This window comes from Lonchura striata, chromosome 1, assembly GCF_046129695.1.
Source record: "Lonchura striata isolate bLonStr1 chromosome 1, bLonStr1.mat, whole genome shotgun sequence".
Classification (NCBI taxonomy): Eukaryota; Metazoa; Chordata; class Aves; order Passeriformes; family Estrildidae; genus Lonchura; species Lonchura striata.
The window spans coordinates 25356458-25381066 of NC_134603.1; positions in this window are offsets into that span (position 1 = coordinate 25356458).

Sequence of the window (24609 nt, forward strand, 5' to 3'; positions counted from 1 at the left end):
GTTCCTCCTTATGTTCATTACTGTTGTCTCCCTAGGAATACAGTTGTATGTGTCCATAATAAACCATGGGAGCCAGGAGGTACTGGACCCTCCTAATCTGGTTATTCTCTTGTCTTTGAAAGCTCCCTCAAAAACACACAGAACATCAAAGATCCAATACAGAAGCAGTTTTTATTACAGGGAACAAATTCAAGTTTGTTAATGATGGAAAGGTATCTGTTTTCTGGGTGATCTATGTCACCTAGATGGCAGCTATCTGTTCTAACTCCTGTCTCCTAGACTCAGTCCGCACCAGTACATTCAATTCTTCACACTCACAAATCAATTTTCTTAGTATTTACTTTGAATTTTACTGTTAATTGGTAATTTAATGAGAGATCAGTACCACTCACAGAACTGTGAGGCTTTCCAGCAAGACTGTATGATTGTGAACAATTGTTTCTTTAGCTAAAAAAGCCTGACCACTGTGAATAAGACCTAAAATCATTGCAGTCAATTACTTTATTTTGGGGATGGCCTTAACAAAGATACCTCAAAGAAACTATAAAAACCACAATACTGATACTTACTCTGACAAGCAAGGTGCAGTATCTGCTCCAAGATGTAAGAAAAATTTTGCAGTGAATCCCAACGGCCAATTTCTGTTCCAGAGCAACTACATTTTTAGCATAAAACTTCCTTTTGGCAAAACTTTGGCAACAGTTCCTTGAAGACAAATATGCACAAGATAGAAAAATATTAGCTTTTATTGATTTTGAATTTTCATACCTTTAAATATCATTGAGATGCCTTTAATTGTCACTGGTCTTGTGCAGAACTCAGGGGGGAGATATGGAAATGTAAAATGAAAAGGAACTTACAGAGTTAACACAAGATATTTTCCATAAAATGATCAAAGTTTATAATAAACCTTGTTAGGTTATTTCCCTTTTTCTCCTTCTTCCCTAGCCCAGCTAATCCTATCTGAAGATGGATCCAGGATCTCAGGGAACTGAAAACCAGTCCTTGAAATTTCCATATCAGGCCACCTATTCAATCTTCTCTATATTCTTAATTAAATCCTATTTTTACTTAATTATAGATTATCTGTCTTCTTTTGTGAACTTCCACTTATTTCCAGTATCACCATGAGACTGTGATAGGGAGTGATATGTCACAGATAAAATAATTCCAAAGTGTAAACAAGTATAGAAGTCACCCATAACCTAACTTTAGGGGGATTTGATAGATATTATTTCAAGCATGTGCACACACACATAGAGACACACAGACACACACAAACATTTTTTACCTGGATATAAGCTCCTTCTGTATTGGAATAGGGGCAATTAGAATGCTTTGTTAAGATGCACAATATCTCAGTTGACATTTTACCCCAGGGGAGAATATTTGCCTTTTGTACTATATGTGTTCAGATTCTAGGTTTATGAAACTCAAGTGCACTGAGAATAATATAGTTTTTAAGTGTCAAATCCTGACTCAGCTTGTGTAATTGATTTTTAAGTAGGGACTCCACATTCAAATCAATTTTTCAGAGGGAAAAAAAATGAAAACATCAATAATAACATCTCAATTCTCTTCTTAAAGAAGCAAGTCATAAAATCAGCAGGAAGGCCATTAAAGTTTGTTCTATATGCAGATACATTTCAGTACAAGGAGGGGGCAAGTTGTAAAGACAACTTTGTCTTTACCTGAGAAAATATGCAAAGGTCATTGGAATGAGACTAGATGAAACAGGTAATGTTTCGATAATAAAGCAAAAATACCAGAAGACTGGAGGACTAAATGATATAAATCAGGCATACTTTAGAACTGTTTTTTAGCAATTAAGTTGTCATAACTTGTAAAAAGGCTATAGAGTAAAATAAATAAATTCTAACAGATTTCTCAGAAATACAGAGTTTAGCCATAACTGCACAGAAGGGTATGGCGTAACATTAAGAAATATAAAAAGATACCGGACATTTCAAAATCCCTCTTTCAAGGTGAAAAAAAAAAAAAAAAAAAAAAGAAGAGGGTGCTTAAGACTAAGGCAAATTTAATTATTCATCTTTATGAAAAAAACTTGCCACCATAATTTTAACAGATTATTTTAGTAAAATATAGAGTGTTCTAAGTGTGATGTCATGCACAATCCTGATAAAAAGTTGCTGGAGCCTTTGAGCGATCCAGTGTAGCTCCCATGAACTTAGCAGAATTAGTTAACTGAAGCATTAAGAAATAGATTCAGACACCCAAACCACTAAAGACTGCCCCTATCAAAACACACTATGAAAAACTTTCATAGAACAGTCATGGCCATTCTTCAGTGACAACCCAGAATTAAGGAAATATCATTCTTTCCCATCAAAAAACAAAGTTAATAAAAATTATTATGAAACCCCATCTTCTAAGTCATGGGTGGTGTCCAAGCTCTCTGTTTGGAGAAAAGTAAAGTTCTATCCATCTTCAGATGGATTTTTGAATTTGAAATTTGTGTTTGTGGACTTGCCAGTAACTCACTGTCTGCTATCTTCACCAAAACAATTAAATCATTTATGTAGCTTTGTTAGATGTGCTAGAATAAGTCTAAGATTTTTTTTTTTTTTCTGAAAGATCCGTTTTGTAAACATAGGTCAGAATTAAGATTTTTTAACACACTTGCCTGTAAAAATAACGTTTCTCATGTTATCTCACAATTATTTGACCTTTGAAGAGTAATTGGAAAAGTGTAAGCAAATCTTATATAACATCTTAACATCTATTTCATTTCTGAAATTAGAATATTTTTTTACTCTGTGAAGAGAAAAGCAATATACTCAAGAAAAGTAAAGAAAAACAGCAGAAATTTATAGTCTCATAAAAAATAAGGAAAATGCAATATTAAACTAGTTTTATAATAGCAACTTAGTAATGTAATAGCAATTCTTCAATTTTTTTCCAATAAAAAGACATATTAATAATAGTAAAATTGTACATACTTGCATTATTTTAACTTTTTAACTAGTGAATGAATGAATGAATGAAAGAATGAATGAATGAATGAATGAATGAATGAAATCTTTCCTAAAAACTGATTTTACAAAAAAGTAGCATATGTTTCAGTATATAAGCAGTTGCATGCCTTTCTGTATTACAACTCACAGGAGTAATATTAGATATAGAGCAATGAATTTGATCTCATATAAATTTTAGTCATTTTATAGCGAGTACAGGGCCTGAATCATAAATTTTAAAGTTTTGTATCTCACTTAGGTTTGGCTGCATTGAATAAGACTATTTCACTTTCATCTGCAATAGCCTTCAAATACACATGTAGTTGTAACATTATAATTGCAAATTATTTGCCTAATTATTTATGTACATATATCCTGAAGTTTCAACAAATTTATTTTTGAAAGGCAGAATCTTTTTCTTCCAGCTGTTCGTTGACCCAAAGCCTTTTTTCTTTTTTTTTTCTGTCTTGCTGGCAGTGGACAGAATAAAGAGAATTAATCTGTATAACTTCACGCTTGAGAAGCCCATTCTATATTGTATCATCATTCTCCTGACTCCAAGGATGATCTGAACAAATACATAGCTTCAAGTTGTTCAAAGCCCATTTGGCAATTCCTTACTTTTGAAATTAAATTTGAACTTGTGCAACTCTAAGTGGAGGCAAGTTTTGTCTTTTGGTGCTAAATCTGCTCAATCAGATTCTCAAGTATGAATTTAAGGACTTTGCATAAGGAGTTGTTCTCAGTATGTTTCTCTAAAAGACTTAAGATGTAAGAATAACTGCACAGAAAAGCAGTATTAGCTGAAATTTTGATGAAAACCTAAGCCAGGTTAATACTGAGCCCTTTGGAAAACAAGGTGCATTTGACTGAACCATACTGGCAGGCAGAGCTAAGACCAGCCCTGGCAGCTGTGATTTCCAGTATCCCAGCCCTAAAGGTCCCAGGAAAACCAATCATTTCCTATGCCATCAGGCCCCAAAAAGAAAATTTAGTGCTTTTTCTCAGTTCCTAACACAGTTTCCACAGAATCTTCCAATTCACTAATCAGATGTACAGGCTGGCCCAGAGCAGTTGGTGAGCTGGGTTCATCTGAATAATGAGAATTTTAGCACAGCCTAATGCATCTAGGGCTGCAGAATGAAGCAAAGTGGTCGTGTGTGTCCTGCTGCCGTTAAGCAAAGCTGAATTATACTCTTCCACTTCTCAGGCATTCTTTGTGATGTGTTTGTCAATTATGCCAGGGGCACTTAGATCACAGCCTTGCTACAAATAGGAAGATATAACTGAGGGATATGAGCTAAACAACTCTGCTCTATTAAAGGCATGGTTTCTAGTCTGCAGTATACTACAAGAGGTAATAATTACTAGAGAATGCATAACAATAAAAAGGCACTATCTTTTTAAGCCATAAACCAAGGAGAAAGAGTTATAGTTTAATTAATTCTGTTTTCTTTTAGGAAACCAAATAAGAGCCCATCCCACACTCCAGGGCTCCTCACAATAGTTCAGTTTTCATAGAACAATGGAGAGCCCATCATTCTCCAAAAATAAATGCACAAACAAACAACATAATGAAATAAAGCCCTTTCACAGCAGGAAAATATCTTGAAGTTAGGATTTCAGCTTAACTCTGTATCTCCTGTTTTCTGAGTGCTGGAGTTCTCTGCTTTCCAATGAATGGATGCAAACTGCTGTGTTAGGCAAACAAGAGTGGGGGAGAGTCAACAGCCACCACAACTCCTCCTCTCTGAGAGTTTTGAGAGGGAATGACTCAGGACTGCAGAATCTGCATGAAGGAAATATAATCTCATGGAGGGGATGAGTCAAACCACCAGAACTTTCTGGAAAATATCTGGTAGTTTTTATGCATTATTAGTGGGTTTCAAGATTTTTCAAAAGAAAATTTAAGCAAGAAATTTAACATTGCAAATTGCCAAAAGGAAGCTCTATTTGATTAATTGCAGCTGTGAGAGGAAGATCCAAATTTTTTCTTCATGGACCATACTGAGAAAGCTAGAGAAATTTTGATCACGTTGATCTCACAGGGGCAAAACTCTGTTATAGTTTTCCACATGCCCAAGTGAAGGAAGAGGGGAAATGCACCTAAATCAATGCAGAGGTGAAACAAAGGTGGTAATTATTTCAGGAAAGAAAATCTTTTTAAAGGGTGGGAAACTTATGGAGTACTAACTGTAACTGAGTTTCCAGAATACAACAAAAATCCATGCTAACACAAAAAAAAACTTTAGATAAAGAGAAAATAGAGCTGACAATAAAGAGGAAAAAGCAAAGACCAAAAAATATAAATATCACAGAGAATAATTCTGAGATTTGGTCACTTGTGAAAAATACAGACCAAAGAAAAGGATAAAGATCAAGTGTTGATGTTTAACATGTAAATTTGCCCAAGAAGAATCCTGGCAAGAAGTCATTTTTGTGAAGTAGGATACTGTCATGCTGTTTCCGTATTTTCTTCCATCCCCCAAAAACCCACTTCTATAGTATATGAGTACCAAGTACATGATTTTCCATACAACTACTGGCAAGACAGATATATAAGATACGCAGGATGAATCACCCTTGGACATGCTTTGCTCTCTTCTCTCATTATAACTCATTATAACAAGGGGCTAGACTAGATGTCAAAGATAGCTAAGACAGATAAATCCAGACTAATTGGAAAATAACAAAAATAATATTAAGTCTTATGAGCAACCCTAATATATATTAAACAAATTTGTTATGGGGCATGTGGTGTCATGTAATGGCAGAATGTCTCACATTGGTTGGAATGTAAAACAAGAATGAAGTCCAAGGTCTGTAACCACACATCTTCTACAGAAATTTTTAACAGGGCAACACAAAATCCTGAGGCATATCCTCCTTCCTTCTTCCACTTCCCACCTCTAAAGCTCTCACATCTAGTATTTGCTAGTTCTATTAATGTTATTTTCCAGACTCATCACAGCAATAGACTGACTCAGAATTATCATTAATCACTATTTAAGAGCAGTACAGTGGGTTGTAACCTGGAGTAAATTGGAAGGTTGTGAAGAAGAGTACACACAATCATTTCTTTATTTTCTTTTCTGCCTTGCTATTAGAAATATGTTTCTTCTCCTCTCCACGAGGACAAAAGCTGACAAGAGGGTTGCCTCCAGAGAGAAAAGAAAAATATGTGTCTGTGACACAGTCTTCTCAAATACAGCTACTGTGACTTGAGAAGACAGGAAGAATTTGACCTGAAGCTAGGCATTTATCACCTTCTGATCCAACTGCATCTTTCCATTCCCTGAAGTGAGTTACTAAGCAGAGAACTAGATACTCTGAATAAATTACAAGTATTACTTTTTAGTTCCATTTCTTCATACTCCTTACTTGCAAGGAAATAGGGAGACCAGAGCTTCCTCACGTCACAGAGATACAGCATCTTTATATTTTAGCTCTGTTTATCACCAAAGCAGCAGGCGAGCATTCAAGAGATGTAGTGTTTGACATTATTCACTTCCATGAATCTCTTGCTGAAAATTTTTTAATCCATACCAGTTGCTCTTCAGAGAAGATCTTTTCTTTTTCCCTGATGTTGACAGATATAGTGCTGGCATTAATGACCATGCTCTTTGTCCTGTGGCTGTAATATTCCTTTGCTGAAATTACTTCAGAAGCTCCTTAGGTTATATAAAGGAGATGTTTATTTTTCTACTTATGCCTCTGATTTATTTCTTTTTCTTCACAGCTCTGTTCCTTCCTGTTCTTACTTGTTAAGTTGCAAACCCTTCATTCTCTCTTGAGTCCCAGCTGTCTCTAAAAGTCTAATTCATACTTCACAGACTCATCCTTACCCCCACTCATGTTCAGCTCTTCAGAAGAAAGTGAACTTCCTGTGGTATAAGCCACATGGAAAGGTTTAGAGCCAAACAATATTTATGTAAGCATGTTGTTGCTTTGACAGAACCATGGGGTGCAAACTGTTAGGGGCCTTTCTGTTTAAAGACTCACAGGATTTTGTGAAGGAGAACACAGGAATCTGTGGACTCACAATGCTGTGAGGCATTTGGAGCCAAATCTCAAGGGTGGTCTTTGGAAACCTCACAAAAAAAGAAGGTTTTCTCTTTCCCTTCATTCTTTGCCCCATCTGCAGTAAGTTCCTGAGTAGCATGTTTTGATCAAATGGACAACAGCAGGGATAAGATCAGGAGTTCAGGCAGGCACGGGGCCGAAGAGAGGGGATGTGTGCTCACAACACAGGACAAAATCTGTTAGAAAGTTTGGCCAAGAACAAACCTCATCAGAAAGCTAAAGCTGTGAGAACTGTAGACAAAAAATGAATCTGGAAGGAAGTCAAGTGAAACAAAGTTTAGAAAGTGAATTGGGACTTCAACACCAAAACTCTGATGTCTTTGCTGAAAAAGGGAGTTAAAATTATGAAAAAGACAAGGAGGAAGGAATGAGATGGGGAACTCTGCCTTTATGTCTCTTATGTTTATAGGCTGCTCCACTTATGTGCTCCATATCCAACTCACTATCCCAGAAGATATTTGCATCAGAGATATTGAAATACTTCTCAGAGAGATGGATTAAAATTATACTTTTTTGAGAATTGCAGATCACTGTCCTGCGTACAAAGGGGTCAGAGTGGTTTCCAGACAAGCTTTCATTCTAATATGTATATGGTTAATTTTTTAAAGAGTCATTAAAATTTTCCTCAATTTTCTTCTCTTTTTTTTTTTTTTTTCCCAATCAATTCAACAGTTTTTGATCCCCAGTTTATCCCATTATCACTACCCTGCTCTAATTATCTCCTTTACTGCCTAAATTAACATACATGCATTATTTTCCCCCTCCAGGACTTAGCTTCTCATACTTTGATCTGCTAATTGGCTTTTTAATCATCTCACTTTGTTTTCTTTTCTTTTTGATACTTGAAAAGGAATTATTGACTGTAATGACCTGAACGGTGCCAGTTTGATAACACTGGCTCCTGAGACCTTAGAGTCAGCCCCAGATATGCTGATTCTAAGGCAGCCAGATCAGCTGCATAGCCAAAAGACAGAGCATCTCTACATCTGGAAGTGTGATTTAGGCTCCATCTCCAGGGTGTTTCTTGTTTTACCCTGGAACTCATGTATTCCAAATATCTCTCTGCAGACATTTGGACTGAGACTGTCAGCTCACCGAACCTCTGCACACTTTTTAGTATCTACTGCCTGGACACACTGACCCAAATAAAACAAGCTGTGGAATCACATATCAATCAAAGAATGCAGTGGAGATAAACTCTTTTCTTTCCAAATGTGATTCAGACTATTTATTCATCTTCAGATCTTTCATTGTGGTCATGTTTCTCTCCTTCCCTCACTCCTTTCAGTTTGGTTTCTTTTCCATGCCAATGGTTTCTTTTTTTTAATATTTCATGTTAAATTCCACAAGGCTCCAGTTTTCTTGTTTTACTGACCCTTTTCACAGGCCCCTGCTTCTCCTTTTTACAGTTATGTCTACACATTGTCAAAGCATGTAGGGCCATACTAGAAGTGATTGTGGGCTAAAGATCAAACAGGTCATTGAGTAGAGAAATTAATGACTTTTTGGGTTACATACATCCACACATGCCATTCTGCTGTATGGGTATTTCAGACTCTAATAATCTTCACTTGACATTCCTGGATTTGTCTAGTGATAAAATTCTCTGTATATTAAGGCTAGTAAATGTCTCTATTGCAAGTCACATTTATGATTTTTTTAATGTCTTGAAGACTGTCAGAGGCAGACATCTGAAGGGTGTGATTTCTTGACAGACTGTTTATGTACTAATGTGTAAAATTTCCCTAAAATCTGCTCTGCCATTTCTGTTGCCCGTAGGGTTGAGAAATTCAGTGGTGCCTTATGTTAGTGGTTGTCTAATCATTGTGAATACAAGTTCTTCCCATTGCACTATCATCATGACAGAAAATGCTTCATTGAAGTTTCTAAGAAATAGAAAAGGAGTTTAAAAAGTAAAAATCACTGTTGGGTTTCCCTCTGCAAAATAAAGATTAAATTAAAAAAAATTCAGATGCTTATGTGTAAAATAAGATGTGCATTTCAGGGATTGTTCTTAAATGGGAGAAAATTTTAAATCAAAGTCTTACCACAAATGAAGTCTAAAGTACTATTTTGTGAATGTAAAATGCTGCCTTTCCTGCACAGAAGACAGGCTGTTTGGGGAAAGAGAAGAGTAAAGCTTATCTCTGCACTAGCTCAGAGCTTTTTGATAAGGATGGTAGCACAGGGGTGGGCAGATAAACTCATAATGGAACCCACACTATTGTTTTGTTTACTATCTCTCTAGCCAAGGCTGCTGGGGCCCTGACCTCTGTGAGTCCTGCCAAGCCACCTCTGAGAAGCTAATCAAACAAGCAGGAAGGATGGGGTGAGCAGTCTTATTTGTACTTTAAATTCATTGGAATAATTCTGCTCAATATTTCATTGTGTGTAAATGCTGTAGAATTTTGACCATATCAAAGTGGTTTTTGCAGAGAAGAGAACCCTTCTCTTTTGCAGAAGAGAACCCTTTATTTCTGGAAGGGTTGTGCAGGTATACAGAGACCAGGTATGACCTACCAGATTTCCCGTAACACATTTTTCCCTAATGTGATCTCTCAGGGTCTACTGGTCTAAACAGTCCTACCAAGGAGGTGAAGACTTTCAAACAGGGAAGGGTTCATCTCATATCATAGTGAAACAGGATGTCAAAATCTTTCATTAAATGGAATGAATGACCATGCAACTTCCTCTTATTCCTTTCTGTAATATGGAAAACAACTCTTCACAACACCACACTTCACCTGGAAGACATAAATTGCTATTTAAGCACATTCACAGTACTTCACTTTGGGATTATCCTAACCCTAACAAACTTCTGCACTGAAATATTGGTACAAGAGAGAACATTTATAAACAGAACAAAGAGTCATGTCAAAATGAATAAACAAACAAAAGGACCTAAAAATATGTATAAGAACAGAGTGGGCACAGAGAGAGTTAGAGGTGAGCTGTCCTGCGAAATGGCTCAGTAATTCTGAGGTATGACATAGCAAGGTTCTATGACCAGTTATATCTGTCCAAAAGTATATCAAGTCATAGATAAGAAAGAGATAGCATTTGTATGTGAAGGTAATTAAAAAGAAATCATGAAAGAAGTAATGAGACACATTGAAGCAAATAAAATAGCAATCCAAATCTATAATTGGCGCATTAAAAAGGAAGCTTTCAATATTCACAAAGAACTGAATGTTTATTATATACTGGACATTTTATCACATTAACAGCACAGTGATAGAAGTTCAGTGCATCTCCATGAAAGCAAAGGAATTACAGAATAAATACATGTTTACTTAGTGTTTCCATGACTTAATATTTTATTAATGCAAATATTTCAATTTCATAGAATATAAGGTGATAAATTCTCTTTTAAATTAATTTTGGCATCTAAGGTTAGAAACATCTTTATTTTGAAATACATACTTTTTACCACAAAAGAAAACAATAAAATTAAAACCTGGTTATATCATTTCACTGCTATAAAGTCAGAAGAGTACTTGAGATAAACACTAAAGATAATATTATCAGTATATATTTATGCAATAAGCGGAGCTGAATAACTACTCTAATTAATCTTAGTTTACTTTATTTTCCACAGAGTGGTAAAGGTCTCGTCTCTCAAAGTACTAAGTTTTATTATTTCTGTAATAGAACAAAAAATTAGGGCTGTATTTTTATATGCCTGAATATAATGTTTTTTCTTCCACTTTGCCTCAGAAATGCTGCTAATTAATTGTTTTGTTTTGGCTGAAGAAATAAATCAGCAAAAAAAATGTAATTCCACCTCTGATCCTAAAAGGATATGTCTGGACCTCTGTACCCTAGGATGTGGTCTTATTTTAAAAGCTGAAAGAGATTCAGCAACAGAGTTTGTCTCCAAAGCTGGTTGATTTAAGGAAGGAAGACATTTTCAACCAGTATGGTAAAACATAAAACTGAAGGTTTTTTTCTGAACAAAACTACTGTCCTCTGGTTTGAAGAAAATGGTCAGAGGCAATAGATGGCATGTTCTATCTATCAATCAGTCAGGCATTTGCTTGATCAATGTCTTTCACTCCTTGAAGAAACGACAATACACAAGACTTAGCTGAAGTGGAACAAATGTTCACTTGCTCATCTTTAATGTAAATGTACCTTATGGATTGTTGATCTTTCCAGAGAGTACTGCTGTGTTGATTAATTGCTAATGAATGCTAATGAAGGAGTGAGGTGAATATACACAGTGATGTATTTAAGTGATGATTGATTGGATTTAACACTAGCTGTCAGGAGAGTACTTACCACATGCACAACAAGTCCATAAATATGCACAGAACTGTTAGTTGTCTTCCTGCATGTCTCTCTGGTCTTTTAAGTCGATCTGTGACAACAAAAGAACTGCCCCTCTAGACTTTCACTGCTAAAGTAAATTCATTCCTAAGGAAGGACATCACATCTCCATGACAGGTTTTAATTAAACATTGATGATCAGTGCACAGTTACATAACAAAACGTCACTTGACGAGTTCTGTTTTAAAAGCAGAAGTAAATTTTTAGAAAATTTTAATAATAAAAACATACTCAGAAACCCACAAAAACAGAAAAAACTCTGCTCACGAGAGGTCCAAAATACAGAGGGGACATTAGGCTAAACAAAATAAATGCCATTTCCAATTTAAGAAAAGCAATACTATATTATGCCTTTATGAGATGGAGGAAAATAAACTGAAAAAGCAAACATTCTCTGGCAAGTGATACAAAGCTTGTTAGAAATATCAGTGGCTAAGGAAAAAAAAATGGAACTACTGACCAAATAAAGAAAAGTGAAAGAACTGTTTGCTTGAGTCAAGTGCAAGGGAGGAGAGAAGGGGAGGCAGAGGATACAGTAGAGCAGACCTTAGAGCCAGGATGGGAGATGCTCTGTGGGGATTATTGTCAGCTCAGATAAATGGCCCTACTGGGGAACAGCAGATATTTTTGTCATTTCGATGACAAATTCTCATTGTTCAGGAATCAATACCCAAAATCTCTTGTGCTTGCATCTTTTAAAACACTGACCATAACTGAGGGGGAATAGGTGCCAAACATTAGTCTCAGGTGAATTCAGCACAGCTATAATGACCATTTAAAATTAAAGTTAAAATTCCTTTCTTCAAATGCAGCTCTTTTTCAATAATAAATATACTCTTCACACAGTCAAGCTAGAGCTAATCAAGTTGTTTATGTTATACAGCCCACAAGAAAGGAATAGATAGAAACAGTTATTTCCTAACACTTTGGAGAACTCACATATTATTATGATTATCATTTTCAGTTGCCTTTCATTTTCAAGTCCTTAAATATTTTCCTAAGTATGCATACCCTCATGAAGATAATTTAAACCTACCAGTAGCTAATAGCTGGCTGTTGAAGGTGGTTCTATACTTGCAGGATTAAGAACCAAAATTCTAACATTGGCAGAAACATATTCAGATATTTCTGATGTTTCACAAAACTTGATTTAGAGTTAGCTTTGCTCCTGTTGTTCAAATTTGTGTCTACTAAGTTGAGCTGGCATCCAGGCTTAAGGAATTGGACTGTGTTTCCACATACCAAATGGGAAAGGGAGAAATATGGTGATGGTGAATTTCCACCTGGGCAGTTCTGGAGGTGACCACAGTTGCTTGCTGTGGCTGTGCTTCCAGGGAGTTTTGATTCAGCAACAGGTTTTTGCAGTGAACAGGCAGCTGTAAATGGTAGACACAAACCTTTTGTTGAAATGAAATTACAGCTGAAATGAAGGAGAGCATCTGCTCTTTTTTTAAAGCAGAACTTCCTCATTTAGAAGAGGAAAATCCACTTCAGTGGTATTACTATAGGAAAATTTGTATAACACAGATGTTAAAAATTTTGTTTTAATCTATTTAGGCAAAATGGACAAATAAGGAAGAAAAAGGGTCTGTATGGCTAAACTTGCTTCCTAGTTGCCTGCATCGCAAAAGAGTTGAATCAGATCAGATGAAATAATTTAAACAAAAAATTGCCAATCCAATTTGCAAACTGCTTTTAAAATATTCTCTGATCACAATCTTTCAGTTTTAGGAAAGAACCCATGGGGAAAAATGCCCAAAACCAACCAACTTGACTTAGAGGGAATGTAAAAACCCCAATAATGAATTGAAGAGCAATATAAAACAGTTCAGAAAAAAAAGAGGCAGTTCATTGTGATTAATGTAAACTAGAAGTTATGAAAAATAAAATAATAAGGGAGACAAAAGAATAGAAGCAGTTGTTTAGGGTCAGTTGATATGATGACACAGCAGCATTTTAGATACCTTAGAATGGGAAAAAATGCAAAAAAGCTGTTGGAAGTAGGGAAAATCTACCGAAGCAGAATTGACATAATTCTGTCCTATAGTTACTGAAAGAAGTAGTCATATTATATGCTGACAGTAAAATGACTTATGTGCCAATGAAAATGTGTGAAAAAAAGAAGAAAATACTAAACAGCAGTTATTAAAGGTACACAATCCATTTGCATACTAGCATTTAGATTAGTTAGTGTAGGATTCATCTGAATCATTTAGCATGTTTTTCAGTGTATTTGAAATACAAGAAAGAACAAAGACATGGAAGAAAGTTGTTGAGATATAAGAAAATGAGATAAGACAAAGATGCAAATAGAAGCAAACGTTTTCTTAATTTGATGTCAGTTCCAAACAAAAATGACACATATTTGCTTATGATAGGAGTTGGTTAATAAATTATATTACTAGAATAACTCAGCATAGATTAACTAATTCATCAGCTATTTTAAAATAAGATTACCCAACTGCTCTAAATATATCACATGTATTCACTTTTATAGTGCATTTATCTTTTTAGTGTTACTGTACATATTTTCAGTTAAAATCCCCAATAGTTGCCACTCTTTTGTTGGCTTAAAATTTTCCAATCTGATATGCCTCAAAATGCAATTGGGAAGGTGTTAGAAGAGGTAAAGTTTCTAAAGAAATCATAAAACTTTCTATCTTACTCCTGTGTCAGAAAAAGTTTTTAGCATATTGCCAAAAAAATCCACATTGAGAGAAAGTGAAATTGAATTTCTTGTTCGGTTTTTGAAAAGTTGACCTGGGTTGCACCCGCTGAATTCCCAAGAACATATTAACAGACCCAGCACAGATTTTTTCCTCAGTCCTGTCTTCTCATTAATTTTGCTCTTTGTTGTGCCAGGTTTCTTTAGGGATTATCACCACTGCATCCTTTATTATTCAGGTGAACTCACACAAAATCCAGCTTCTCCCTAACACTGGTTACCTAAATCACCATGTAAAAAATAGCTCAGAATAACTGAAGGCCATCATGCCTTAGGAAGAATTAAAACAAGGGATAATTTTTTTAAGTCTTGTTTATAAATGTAATTTCAGTTTTATTATTTTCAGTGGCTAAGCAGAAACTACCTAAAATAGAGTCTTTTTAATTGGTCACTTGCATTGAAGAGATTTGTCAGAGAGGAGATAGACATTTGTCTGGATTTAAAATGTTTAGGTTATTTCATGACCCAGGATTGGAGATACAGTTTTGAAAAACTGCATACAGTGTCTGTGATTTGCAAAGGACTTTCAGGCAATCTGAGCCGTCATTTTTGAGCTGTAGCATTTTTGTGAATGGGAGAGATTTTCAGAAGTGCTGTCTGCAGTGTTTCAAACAGGAGCTGCTTGATATCCCCTTGCTGTGAGGACATTGTTCTAAATTTGAAACATGAGATTTAATAAATAGGCTGTCATTTTTGGACAGGAGACAACATGAATCTTTGCACTTGTACACACAAAGACTAATTGTAATAGTTCAATAAAATAATTTTTATTACCTTTCCTCTTGTTTTATTAATCTTGTCTCAACCTGCATGAGCCCCAGCCATCACAGACCCTTCAGGGAGTGCTGTTATTGTGTGCTCTCTGAGCCATCCTGTGCAGCAGAGCACTGTTTTATTTTTTACCAACTGTATGTAATCAAAGATTTCTTCTGAGCATAATGTGTTTTGGATTTGTGATAGACCCATGTGTCTCACTGAGAACTGCCGGAAAGTTGCCAGGCTGCTCTGTCTGGGCCCTGTGTCCATGTCTGGATCTACATGCTGTCAAGTTCTCTGGGTTTAAACATCCCTCTGACGCAGCACTCTTCTTCATTTCTCTGGCACATCTCCAGGAGACGTGCACTGTGTTTGAAGATGGCAAGACACAGTCCTAAATAATCCTTCAAAAGAGTACTCAGGAGCAGGAAGGATGAATCCATCCCACCCAGTATCTTCAGAGAAGACTATATAGGATGGAACAAATATACATCCAAATAAATATGATTCCACAAAACAACTCAGACAAATTCCTCCCCCCCACTCCCCCCAAATACAATGAAACAAAACAACATCAAAAATTTAAGATTAATTATGCCAAAATCTACTGCAATGAAGCATCAACAGAGTATAGTTTTTTGTACTCATCTGTCAGGTGAGATAGCCAGCATTTCCTCAGTGCTGGGGTTTAGCTGGGACTAAAGCACAACCCAGCCCATGATGGGATTTTTTGTGGCTTCACTGATGTTCTGGTCTGTCAGGGAGTGAGTGCAGGTGATCCAAAGGAAGGATGACCCCGTTCTCTGGAGTAGTAGGGTTAGAATCAGCTCAACTGTTGTTGTGATGCATGAGAAGAACACTAGCTTTTCAAAAGTTGTCCCAAAGCCCAAGATTTTTTCCTAAATTTTCTAGTTCACCAGGATATTGGACCATAAGTAGGACTTCTGCAATTTTCAGCAATGCAAATTAGAAAAAAGCCATATCTTCCTGTGCAACCCCCATGCATTAGCTCAGCCTGGCACACATTGGCAGGCAGTGCACCCCGAGAGCCCAGCCCTTCCTTTCAAATGTATTCCCAATCCCATGGCTCCACCCACTTTGTGTAATTGTGAAGTTTTTTGGGATAGATTTACAGCATGAGGTCTAGAGCCAAACAGTTTTCCTGATTTCTAGTGGGTGTGATCTTAAAGGTTTTTGAAGTGGATTTTTAGAAGTATTGGTAGACCTGATTGTCTGAGTTCTGAGAAAGTTTTGGATTTGGGGCTAAATCTCAATCTGGTAAAATTAATCATATAATAATCTTACAGTCCTTCCATCACTACAGATTGCATTTTCCATATTTTCTGAAGTAAACCAGTAATCCAGCACACATTTCCTGTTAGAGAACAAAAAACTGCCTCAAAAATTGAAGGTCTTTCTTTAGCAGAAAAATAAATTTTTGAACTCATATTTCTTTTGTAACAATATAATTTTTTTTTTAATACATCTTAGAGAGGCCTCCACCTTATTAATATTTAATCTTGGGCTTAAAATAAATGGTGATTACTTTCTTTTAATTTACTTCAACTATCCCTGCAGCTAAATTGCAGAGGCACAGAAAAGTTTACAGGATTCATTTTAGACCTAGGAAATGGAGAATTAAATGAAACCAAAGACAAAAAACTGATGCATTTCAAGTTTCCTTTTCTCCTCCTACAGCTCAAAACTTGAGATTACTGTCTTGTGTCATTTGTTCCCTAATTTATTTGACATTATCTTAAAAATAAAACGTGGCAGGTGAGTCACAAATAGATAGCATAATATTCTTCAGCAACTTATTCATCCCTGATCATGTGAGCCAAACTTACAATGGAAATATCTGTTAAATGATGAGAACATTTTGTCTCATCCAGAGAACAGCATGTCTCCTATGAAAGCTCATTATCTGAAATCAGGGGGACAAGAGAAGTCACCAACAACAGCACTTGCAAGTGAGTGGGATTACTGAGACAAAAAAAAAATATCATCAGCTGTTCATGAAAAATAATCTAAAATGCTGATGCAAGGATAGACACCCAGTCTTTCATCACTGTGTAAGACTGCATCTTAAAAGGAATGTCTGTATTAAATAAAAAGAAACTTCCCAAACATACTACATGGGAATAGCCTGGCTTTTTTGAGGTAGATAATTTCTGTCATAAATTTTTTTCTGGCTTCCTAAAGTCAATACTTCTCATCTACTGTGCCTCTTCTTGTGTTTCAAACCTCACTGACCACAGCATAAATGGCAAGCTACATTTCTTGTCCTGTAGATCCGCCCCATTTTCCACTCTCAGGGTTTAAAGCACATTGGCAAGACAAAGGACATTATCTGGCTTTACAGTTCCCTAAGCTGATCCAACATACGACAGTTCAGCTGGGATAGCTGAGTGTGTCCACCTGCCTTTAGAATTATTTACAGCATCTATCACCCTATATGCTTGTATTTCTATTATACACAGATGGTCTTTCTAGACCAGTTATCAAGTCTGTTACAATAGGGGGAACATAATTTAAACATGCTTTGGATCCCTACCATATGGAATCATTATAAATAATGCTATATGCTTAACAAAAATATCCATCCCACAACTAAAGACTTGGAGGATTCACCTCTCTTTTAAGAGTTACACCTAGCCTGGATCAGGTATTCAATACATTTTTATCTCTGTTCTTTTGATCTTCATTTATTTAATGAAAGCCAACTGTTTTCTCCAAAGAAGAGCACAAGAAAGAAATAATGGTTTATTAATCTTTTCTGAAACTGATGCATTCTTGAGCTGAGCACTGTCTGAACTCTGAATGATTTACATTCTTGTTTATTCCAAAAAGGCTTTATGTTTTCTCACCACTTCCCTCCTAGCAGTCCAAAAGATTTTCAAAATTATAAAACCTTCATCTATTAAACAGGTGAATTTAAACATATTCTTATACTATTTTCAGGATTAGGCTCACTCTTTTCATAGCTTTTTTTTTTTTTTTTGTTTTGTTTTCCCAATGGATTTGAAAAACAAAGGAAAGAACACAGAAATAAATAAGCTGCATTAAACTTTTTCATTACTTTAATTATTTTTTTTTGTCTTTGACATTGAGCACAAATCCATCTACTAGAAGATACAGGACCAAAGTTTGAGGTCTTTTATCCTCATGTAACATCATGGAATGCAGAAAGCTCATATAGTTTAGCAGTTCAGTGCCATAAGGCATCTTGGCTTAAAATCCATACCCAATATGCTAGCATGGCTTTCCTGCAGCCAGCAACTTTTGATGTTTGGTAAACAAATAGCTTAATAGCACAAGATATTGCTTTGTATAGTATAACAGAATTAGGATATAAAAGGTAATTTTGTGTGCTGATGCTTCTGCAGTAGTTAATCTCCTAGTAAGTTTTCCAGCAACTTGGGACAGCCAGTTGCTGTCCAGGCCCTCTGCACTGACTGCTGTTTGATGTGTTGGTGTATTTGTGTTGCTGCTGTGTCCCCACATTGCCCTGGCTCAGCATGAGTTTTGAACTGAGGGTAATGCAGATGAAGTGCAGGGAGGGCTCCATGTCTGATGCATCATTTCACCTGTCCTCCTCTTAGACCAGCATGATGTTTGATGTCTGCAGGACAGGACTGAATTGCAGCATATGTGACCAGAATCAGGTGGCTGATCAGGGCACATATGCATATTGAAAGCTTACATGGAATTTTAAGTAGTTGAAGAAAGTTAGTTAAAGTTAATTACCTGAGAGTATTAGCTGCCTCTCAAGACTTCCTTCTCCTTCCCACAACTGTGCATTTGAGGGAACTTGACAAGCAGCTATATGGCCTTACCCACCACAGTGATTAAAGAAAGCTGACTGCCTACATCTTGCTGCTATATCTTCTTCTCTGTCCCCTTTGGGGGAACAAAACAAAGACTTGCTCTGTTTTGTTCCCCCAAAACAGAACTTACTTACTTCTGTTTTCTTACTTCTTTCTTACTTCTGTTTTCTTACTTCTTTCTTACTTCTGTTTTCTTTCAGCCCACTGTCCAAGTCACAAGGAGCTCATTAAAAAAAAATCTTTAAATTTTCAATACAAAAAATGGCCTTTGCTCATCTAAATCCAGATCAGAGCAATACCATCCAGTCATCCAGTGAAGTCTCCCACCTGCACAGTAACTCTGGCCCAAATGAGGGCCAACATGTCTCATATTGGCGTAGGAGAGCCACAGTGAATCGAGGGCAATGCTTGGCAAATCTCGCTGTGCCAGGAGGGATACAGCAGCAAAACTCCAGTGACCTCCCTCCATGCCAGAACAATTGCAAAACATTAAAAAGACCCAAGGAAGCAAGTCCTACTTTGGGAGAAGGAGAGATCTGCTTTCTTCCTCCTTCCTTTCTACTCAAAGCTTGAGGCAAAGTAAGGCAGGGAAAAAGGAAAACTTCCCAGCAAAGTGTGGTATCTCCCTGTGAATGGGACAATGTTCCCCATAGCCAGTAAGGCCAACTGAGGTCCCATGATGATTCAAGTGAGACTTCATGTCTTCTAATGGCAAAACACACCAGTGATGACTTTGAAACTACCCAGCAGTTTAGATTTATGGTTTTTAGTATTGAGCACTAAAAAAACACAGACATACCCGGTTAATAATAACATGAGTGGTGTCTCTATTCACCGGTAGATATTCAAGGTGCAGATTTTGTCCTCAGCTCCTCAGAGATTTACAGGTCATAGTGCAGACTTCCTCCCAAATATCTGATGGATTCATGTCCATTAGCAAATAGCTTGGGGAAAGTCTGGGCTAAGTTGTCACAACTTCCAGGACATTAAAAGCTAGGCCTGGCATCGATCCACATTGCTGGCATGTTTCCTGATTAAATCAAACTTTGGGCAGCTAGAGTTGTAAAACAGGCAATAAACCTTTTATAACATATCATAAATAAGAATGCTCATGCAGACAGTTTGATTGAAATTAATCCTTCTTCATACCTCACATTTTGTGATCAGTTGTCTCCTGCACTCCTTTCTTTACAGCTACATCAACTGGATATTTCCTCACACTTAGGGAGGGAGGGAAGCTTATAGAAGGAAGCAAGCTTTCTAGAAGTAATTAGTATGCAAGCTGCTTCAAGTCTGGAGATTATTATTCTCAAAAGTTGCACACACTTCATTTATTATTCTATGCTTGTGACTTTCAGGTGGGTTTTGTACGTGGTATACTAGGAACACAGCAAATGTTACCAAAAACTAGTGTGATTCAAAAGCATGAATTTTCACATTCCTTCCTCATTCTTTCAATTTGCTTTCTTGAAATACTCAATGAATTTTTCCATTCATGGGCATGCTCTTAGATCTATGCAGTTATTTACAGGCACATCTGCGGCACTCATTGCTGGGATTTCAGCAGCCTTGAGATGAAGGTATGCATTCATTCCTGCATTGAACAAACAGGGATATTAGGTATTTTGCCCTTAGTCCCTGATGCCTTGAGAGGCCACCTAGAAGAGAGGCTAGACAGTGTTAAAGGAATAAAGCAGGTATTTATTAAAAGGCCTTCAGAGCATACACCTTGGGCAGTACAAAACTCCGGCCAAGGCTACACTTAAGATGGACCTAAGATGGACCCAAGATGGACAACAGGTCATGAGTTGACACACTTTTATTAGTTTTTGTCTATTTACATGTTGGGTTAATTGTCCAATTACAGCTTCAAGTAATGAAGTCCCATCCTTCCAGATTGATCTCCTCAATTTGCTGTTGTTTATACATTTTGGGCCTGAACTGCAATGGTGCCCTTGGTTCTCAGGCTGGAAAAGGACTGTTTTGTCTAAATAAACTGTGAGGAGAACTTGCTAACACTTTATATGAAGTTCACTGTTATATACTAATGCAGTGCAGAATCTGGAAAATATGAAAGCTGAAATTTAAGGCATCACCCCAATCAACCACTCTGCAACAGATAATCCTCCAGTAGCCCCAGGTCTTGTCTGGGTTCAGATGTGACAAGGGAGAAGGACTAGGGGCTAGGATTGAGCATGGCTCTAGCTCAGGAATGGGAGAAACATGGGATGTGGACCAGGAAGAACCAGTTGAGATCAGCGCTGTTGAGACCAGGTCAGCCTGCTCCTGACCCCACAATGTGTGACCAAAGAGGTCTCTACCAGAGCTCAAAGTGAGCTTAAGAAGGCTGAGTGGAAGGGTCCTCCACTTCAGCTCTTGCAGAGTAAAGCTGGTGATATTTCTCCTGGTAGTGGTGTGAAAGCTACAAGGCAAAGAGGAGTTTTGTTGTCATCCTTGAAGCGAGGATCAGTCAGGAGAAGAGGACTGCCTTTATGAAACTTACGTTTGAACAATGTGTATAACTTATGTTACACATTTCCTCCTCCAAACTCATTCTGATGGGCAGATGTGTGTGCACATGAGTATGTACCCAAGTTACTTCAAAAGTACCAAACACATTTTGTATTTCATTGTAAGATTTCCCCTAGCACTGAGGGCTTACATGACAATTTTCAGCCTGGAGTGGCATTTAGAGGCCACATTTTCAAACTATTAAAATAAAGATTTCTACTGGAAACATAGAGTGTATTGAGTTTGCATGGCCCAGTTTTGGTAGTGGGGCCTACAGGGACGGCTTCTGGGAGAAGCTGACAGAAGCCTCTTCTATGTCCAGCAAAGCCAATGCCAACTGGCTCCAGGACTGATGTGCCACTGGCCAATCAGAAATGGTGGTAACACCTCTGTGTTTAAGAAGAAGAAGAAGAAAAATAGTTATTGTGCAGTTGTAATTGAGGCCAGAGAAGAGCAGCGTGAGAACACGTGAGAGGAACAAATCTGCGGACACCAAGGTCAGTGAAGAAGGAGGAGGAAGAGATGCTCCAGATACTGGAGCTGCGATTCCCCTGCAGTACCTGGTGTAGACCATGGTAAAGCTGTGCCCCTGCAGCCCATGGAGAACTACAGGGATGCACAGATCCACCTGCAACCCAAGGAGAAGACCTATGCCAGAGCAGGTGGATGCTTGAGAGGAGCCTGTGACGCTGTGCTGGAGCAGGCTCCTGGCAGGGACTTGCAGACCCAAGGAGAATGGAACCCATGCCAGAGCAGATTTCCTCATAGGATTTGTGACCCCACAGGGGACCCACACTGGAGCAGACTGTGCCTGAAGGACTGCATGCTGTGGAAGAGTGACTCACATTGAAGCCATTTGTGGAGATCTATTGTCTGGACTTATGTTGGGGAAGTTCATGGAGAACTGTCTCCCATGGGAGTGACCCCACAGTGGAGCAGGGGAAGGACTCCTTCGTATGAGCATCAGCAGAAACCACAGGTGATCAACTGACCATAACCCCTATTCCCTGGCTCCCTGCACTGCTGGAGGGGGAGGAAACAGAGTTGGGAAGAAGAGGGGAATATGTTTTTAAGGTCTTATTTTGTTCTCATTATCCTACTCTGATTTTGTTACCCATAAATTCAATTAATATCTCTAACTAACCAGCCTGATTTGCCTGTGCTGGTATTTGGTGAGTGATCTCTTCCAGTCCTTATCTCAGCTCATGAACCATTTTTTGTATTTTTTCTCCCCAATCCAGCTGCTGAGGAGAGTGATAGGGAGGCTTTGGTGGGTCTCTGGAATTCAGCCAGTGTCAACCCACTACACAGACATGGCCCAAACTCCAGCAGCACTGCCTTAATTAGCAAAGCACTGTATAAATCACAGCTTTCTGCCTGTCACTACCACTCAAGGCCCCAGTGAGGCTCCAGGACAGGTCAATGTGTAGGGATGATTGCAGGGAAAGTGACAGTACACATCTGAGCTCCTGCAGTTTCAATTGCAGTGATTATTAATGTGAGAAAGCCAGAATGATGGAAAATGGCCCAAATTCCAGTAGAATTTATAGCCTTTAGTGCCAATGTCCCTCAGCCTTGACCAGCTGTTACCTACCTGGTAGTGTAATACTGAAAGTGTAATACTGAAATATTCTCCTTATTTTATCTTTCTTATTCCTTATGAGACTAATGATGGACAGGGCAATATGAAGCCTAATTATAGAGGCCCACTTGCAGACAATGAATTTCATGCAGAAGTTCTACACACTGCTAAAAATGCTTTCCAATACAATACAATACAATAAAATACAATACAATACAATATCTTAAAGCTACATTATACCAATAGCAGTGTTTTGCTCTTATAGGAGCAGCAGTTTGAGTTTTCTTTTTGTTTCTTTATGTGTATATAAATATATCTATGTATAAGTAAAAGATGACAAGCTAATGAAAATGGAAGTAATTAATACTTTAAAAGTAATTCCTAGCTCAAAATGGTTAAAGCATGTGTAAAAGTTACTCAAAACATTTTCTTGAATGCAGGCTATCCTGCATCTCTATGGATCACTTAGCAGTCTCAACTTTAAGGCATTTCTAGGGATCATCCAAAACTGAGGCTCCCAAATTATTACAGATGTGTATAATTTGATGTCACATAGTACCACAGAATCATAGAATAGTTTGGGTCAGATGGGACCTTTAAATGTCATCTAGTAGAACCTCCCTTGCAATAAGCAAGGACATCTTTAACTAGATCAGGTTGCTCAAAGCCCTGTCCAACCTCAACCCAAATGTTTCCAGGGATGTGACATCTGCCATTTCTTTGGGCAACCTTTGCCAGTTCCTCTTATTATTTTTCCAGATATCACTGAGGTTTTAGCCTGCAGAGTTGGAAAGATGCCTCTCTTTAGGAATATTTCCTTGCTTTGCTACATGTGACAAAACTCTTTGCCCTCCCATTATTTATTATATCCATCATCTAGGTTGGATATCTGTATTTCACTGAATCCATGCAATACATTTTGTCCTTGCACCATCTAGAGAATGCAAACTAGAAATAGGGGGGTTTTAATAGAAAATAATTTAGAAAGATATTTTTGTACCATTGAAGGAAAATCTTGCTTATGTTTTTCTTTAAGTTCTGGCTACAAGTTTAACTGAGTTGTTTTGAATTTATTTGAGCGTAATAGCCATCTGTTGGTAACTGATGCTGGGACTGGAAAAAAGGCAAAAGAGAGGATTACTTTTTTATGATTTAATGTGCTGTTGTCATTATTGTAGGTAGAAATTTCACTAAGTTATGTTGCCTGATCAATGTAGTGGCCTTTGCTGATGGATTAACTACATCACTGGCAAGGGAAGAAATATAGATGTCCTCTATATGGACTGCTAGGGGCTTTTGACATGATCCTCCACAACATCCTTCTTTCTAAATTGGAGAGATATGTGTTTGATGTGTGAACTGTTTGGCAGATGAAGAACTGGTTGGACAGTCACATCCAGATGGTAGTGGTCAAGGACTCGATGTCCGATGGAGCTCAGTGAGTGGTATTCCACATGGGTCTCTACTGGGACTGGTAGTGTTTGACATTTTCATCAATGACATAGAGTGGGATCAAGTGCAGCTTCAGCAAATTTGCAGATAACACCAAGCTGGGAGTCAGGATGCCATCCAGAGGGACCTGCACAAGCTCAAGAAGTGGTTCCATGGCAATCTCATAAGGCTGAACAAGGTCAGGTGCACCTTGGTCAGGGCAACCCCCAGTATCAATACTGGCTCAGGATGCAGAGACTGAGAGCAGCACTGCCAAGAAGGACATGGGGATGCTGGTGGATGCAAAGCTGGACATGGCCCTGCCTGTGGAGGGGGTTGGAACTAGGTGCTGTTTAAGATGTTTCCAACCCAAACCATTCTATGAAGATA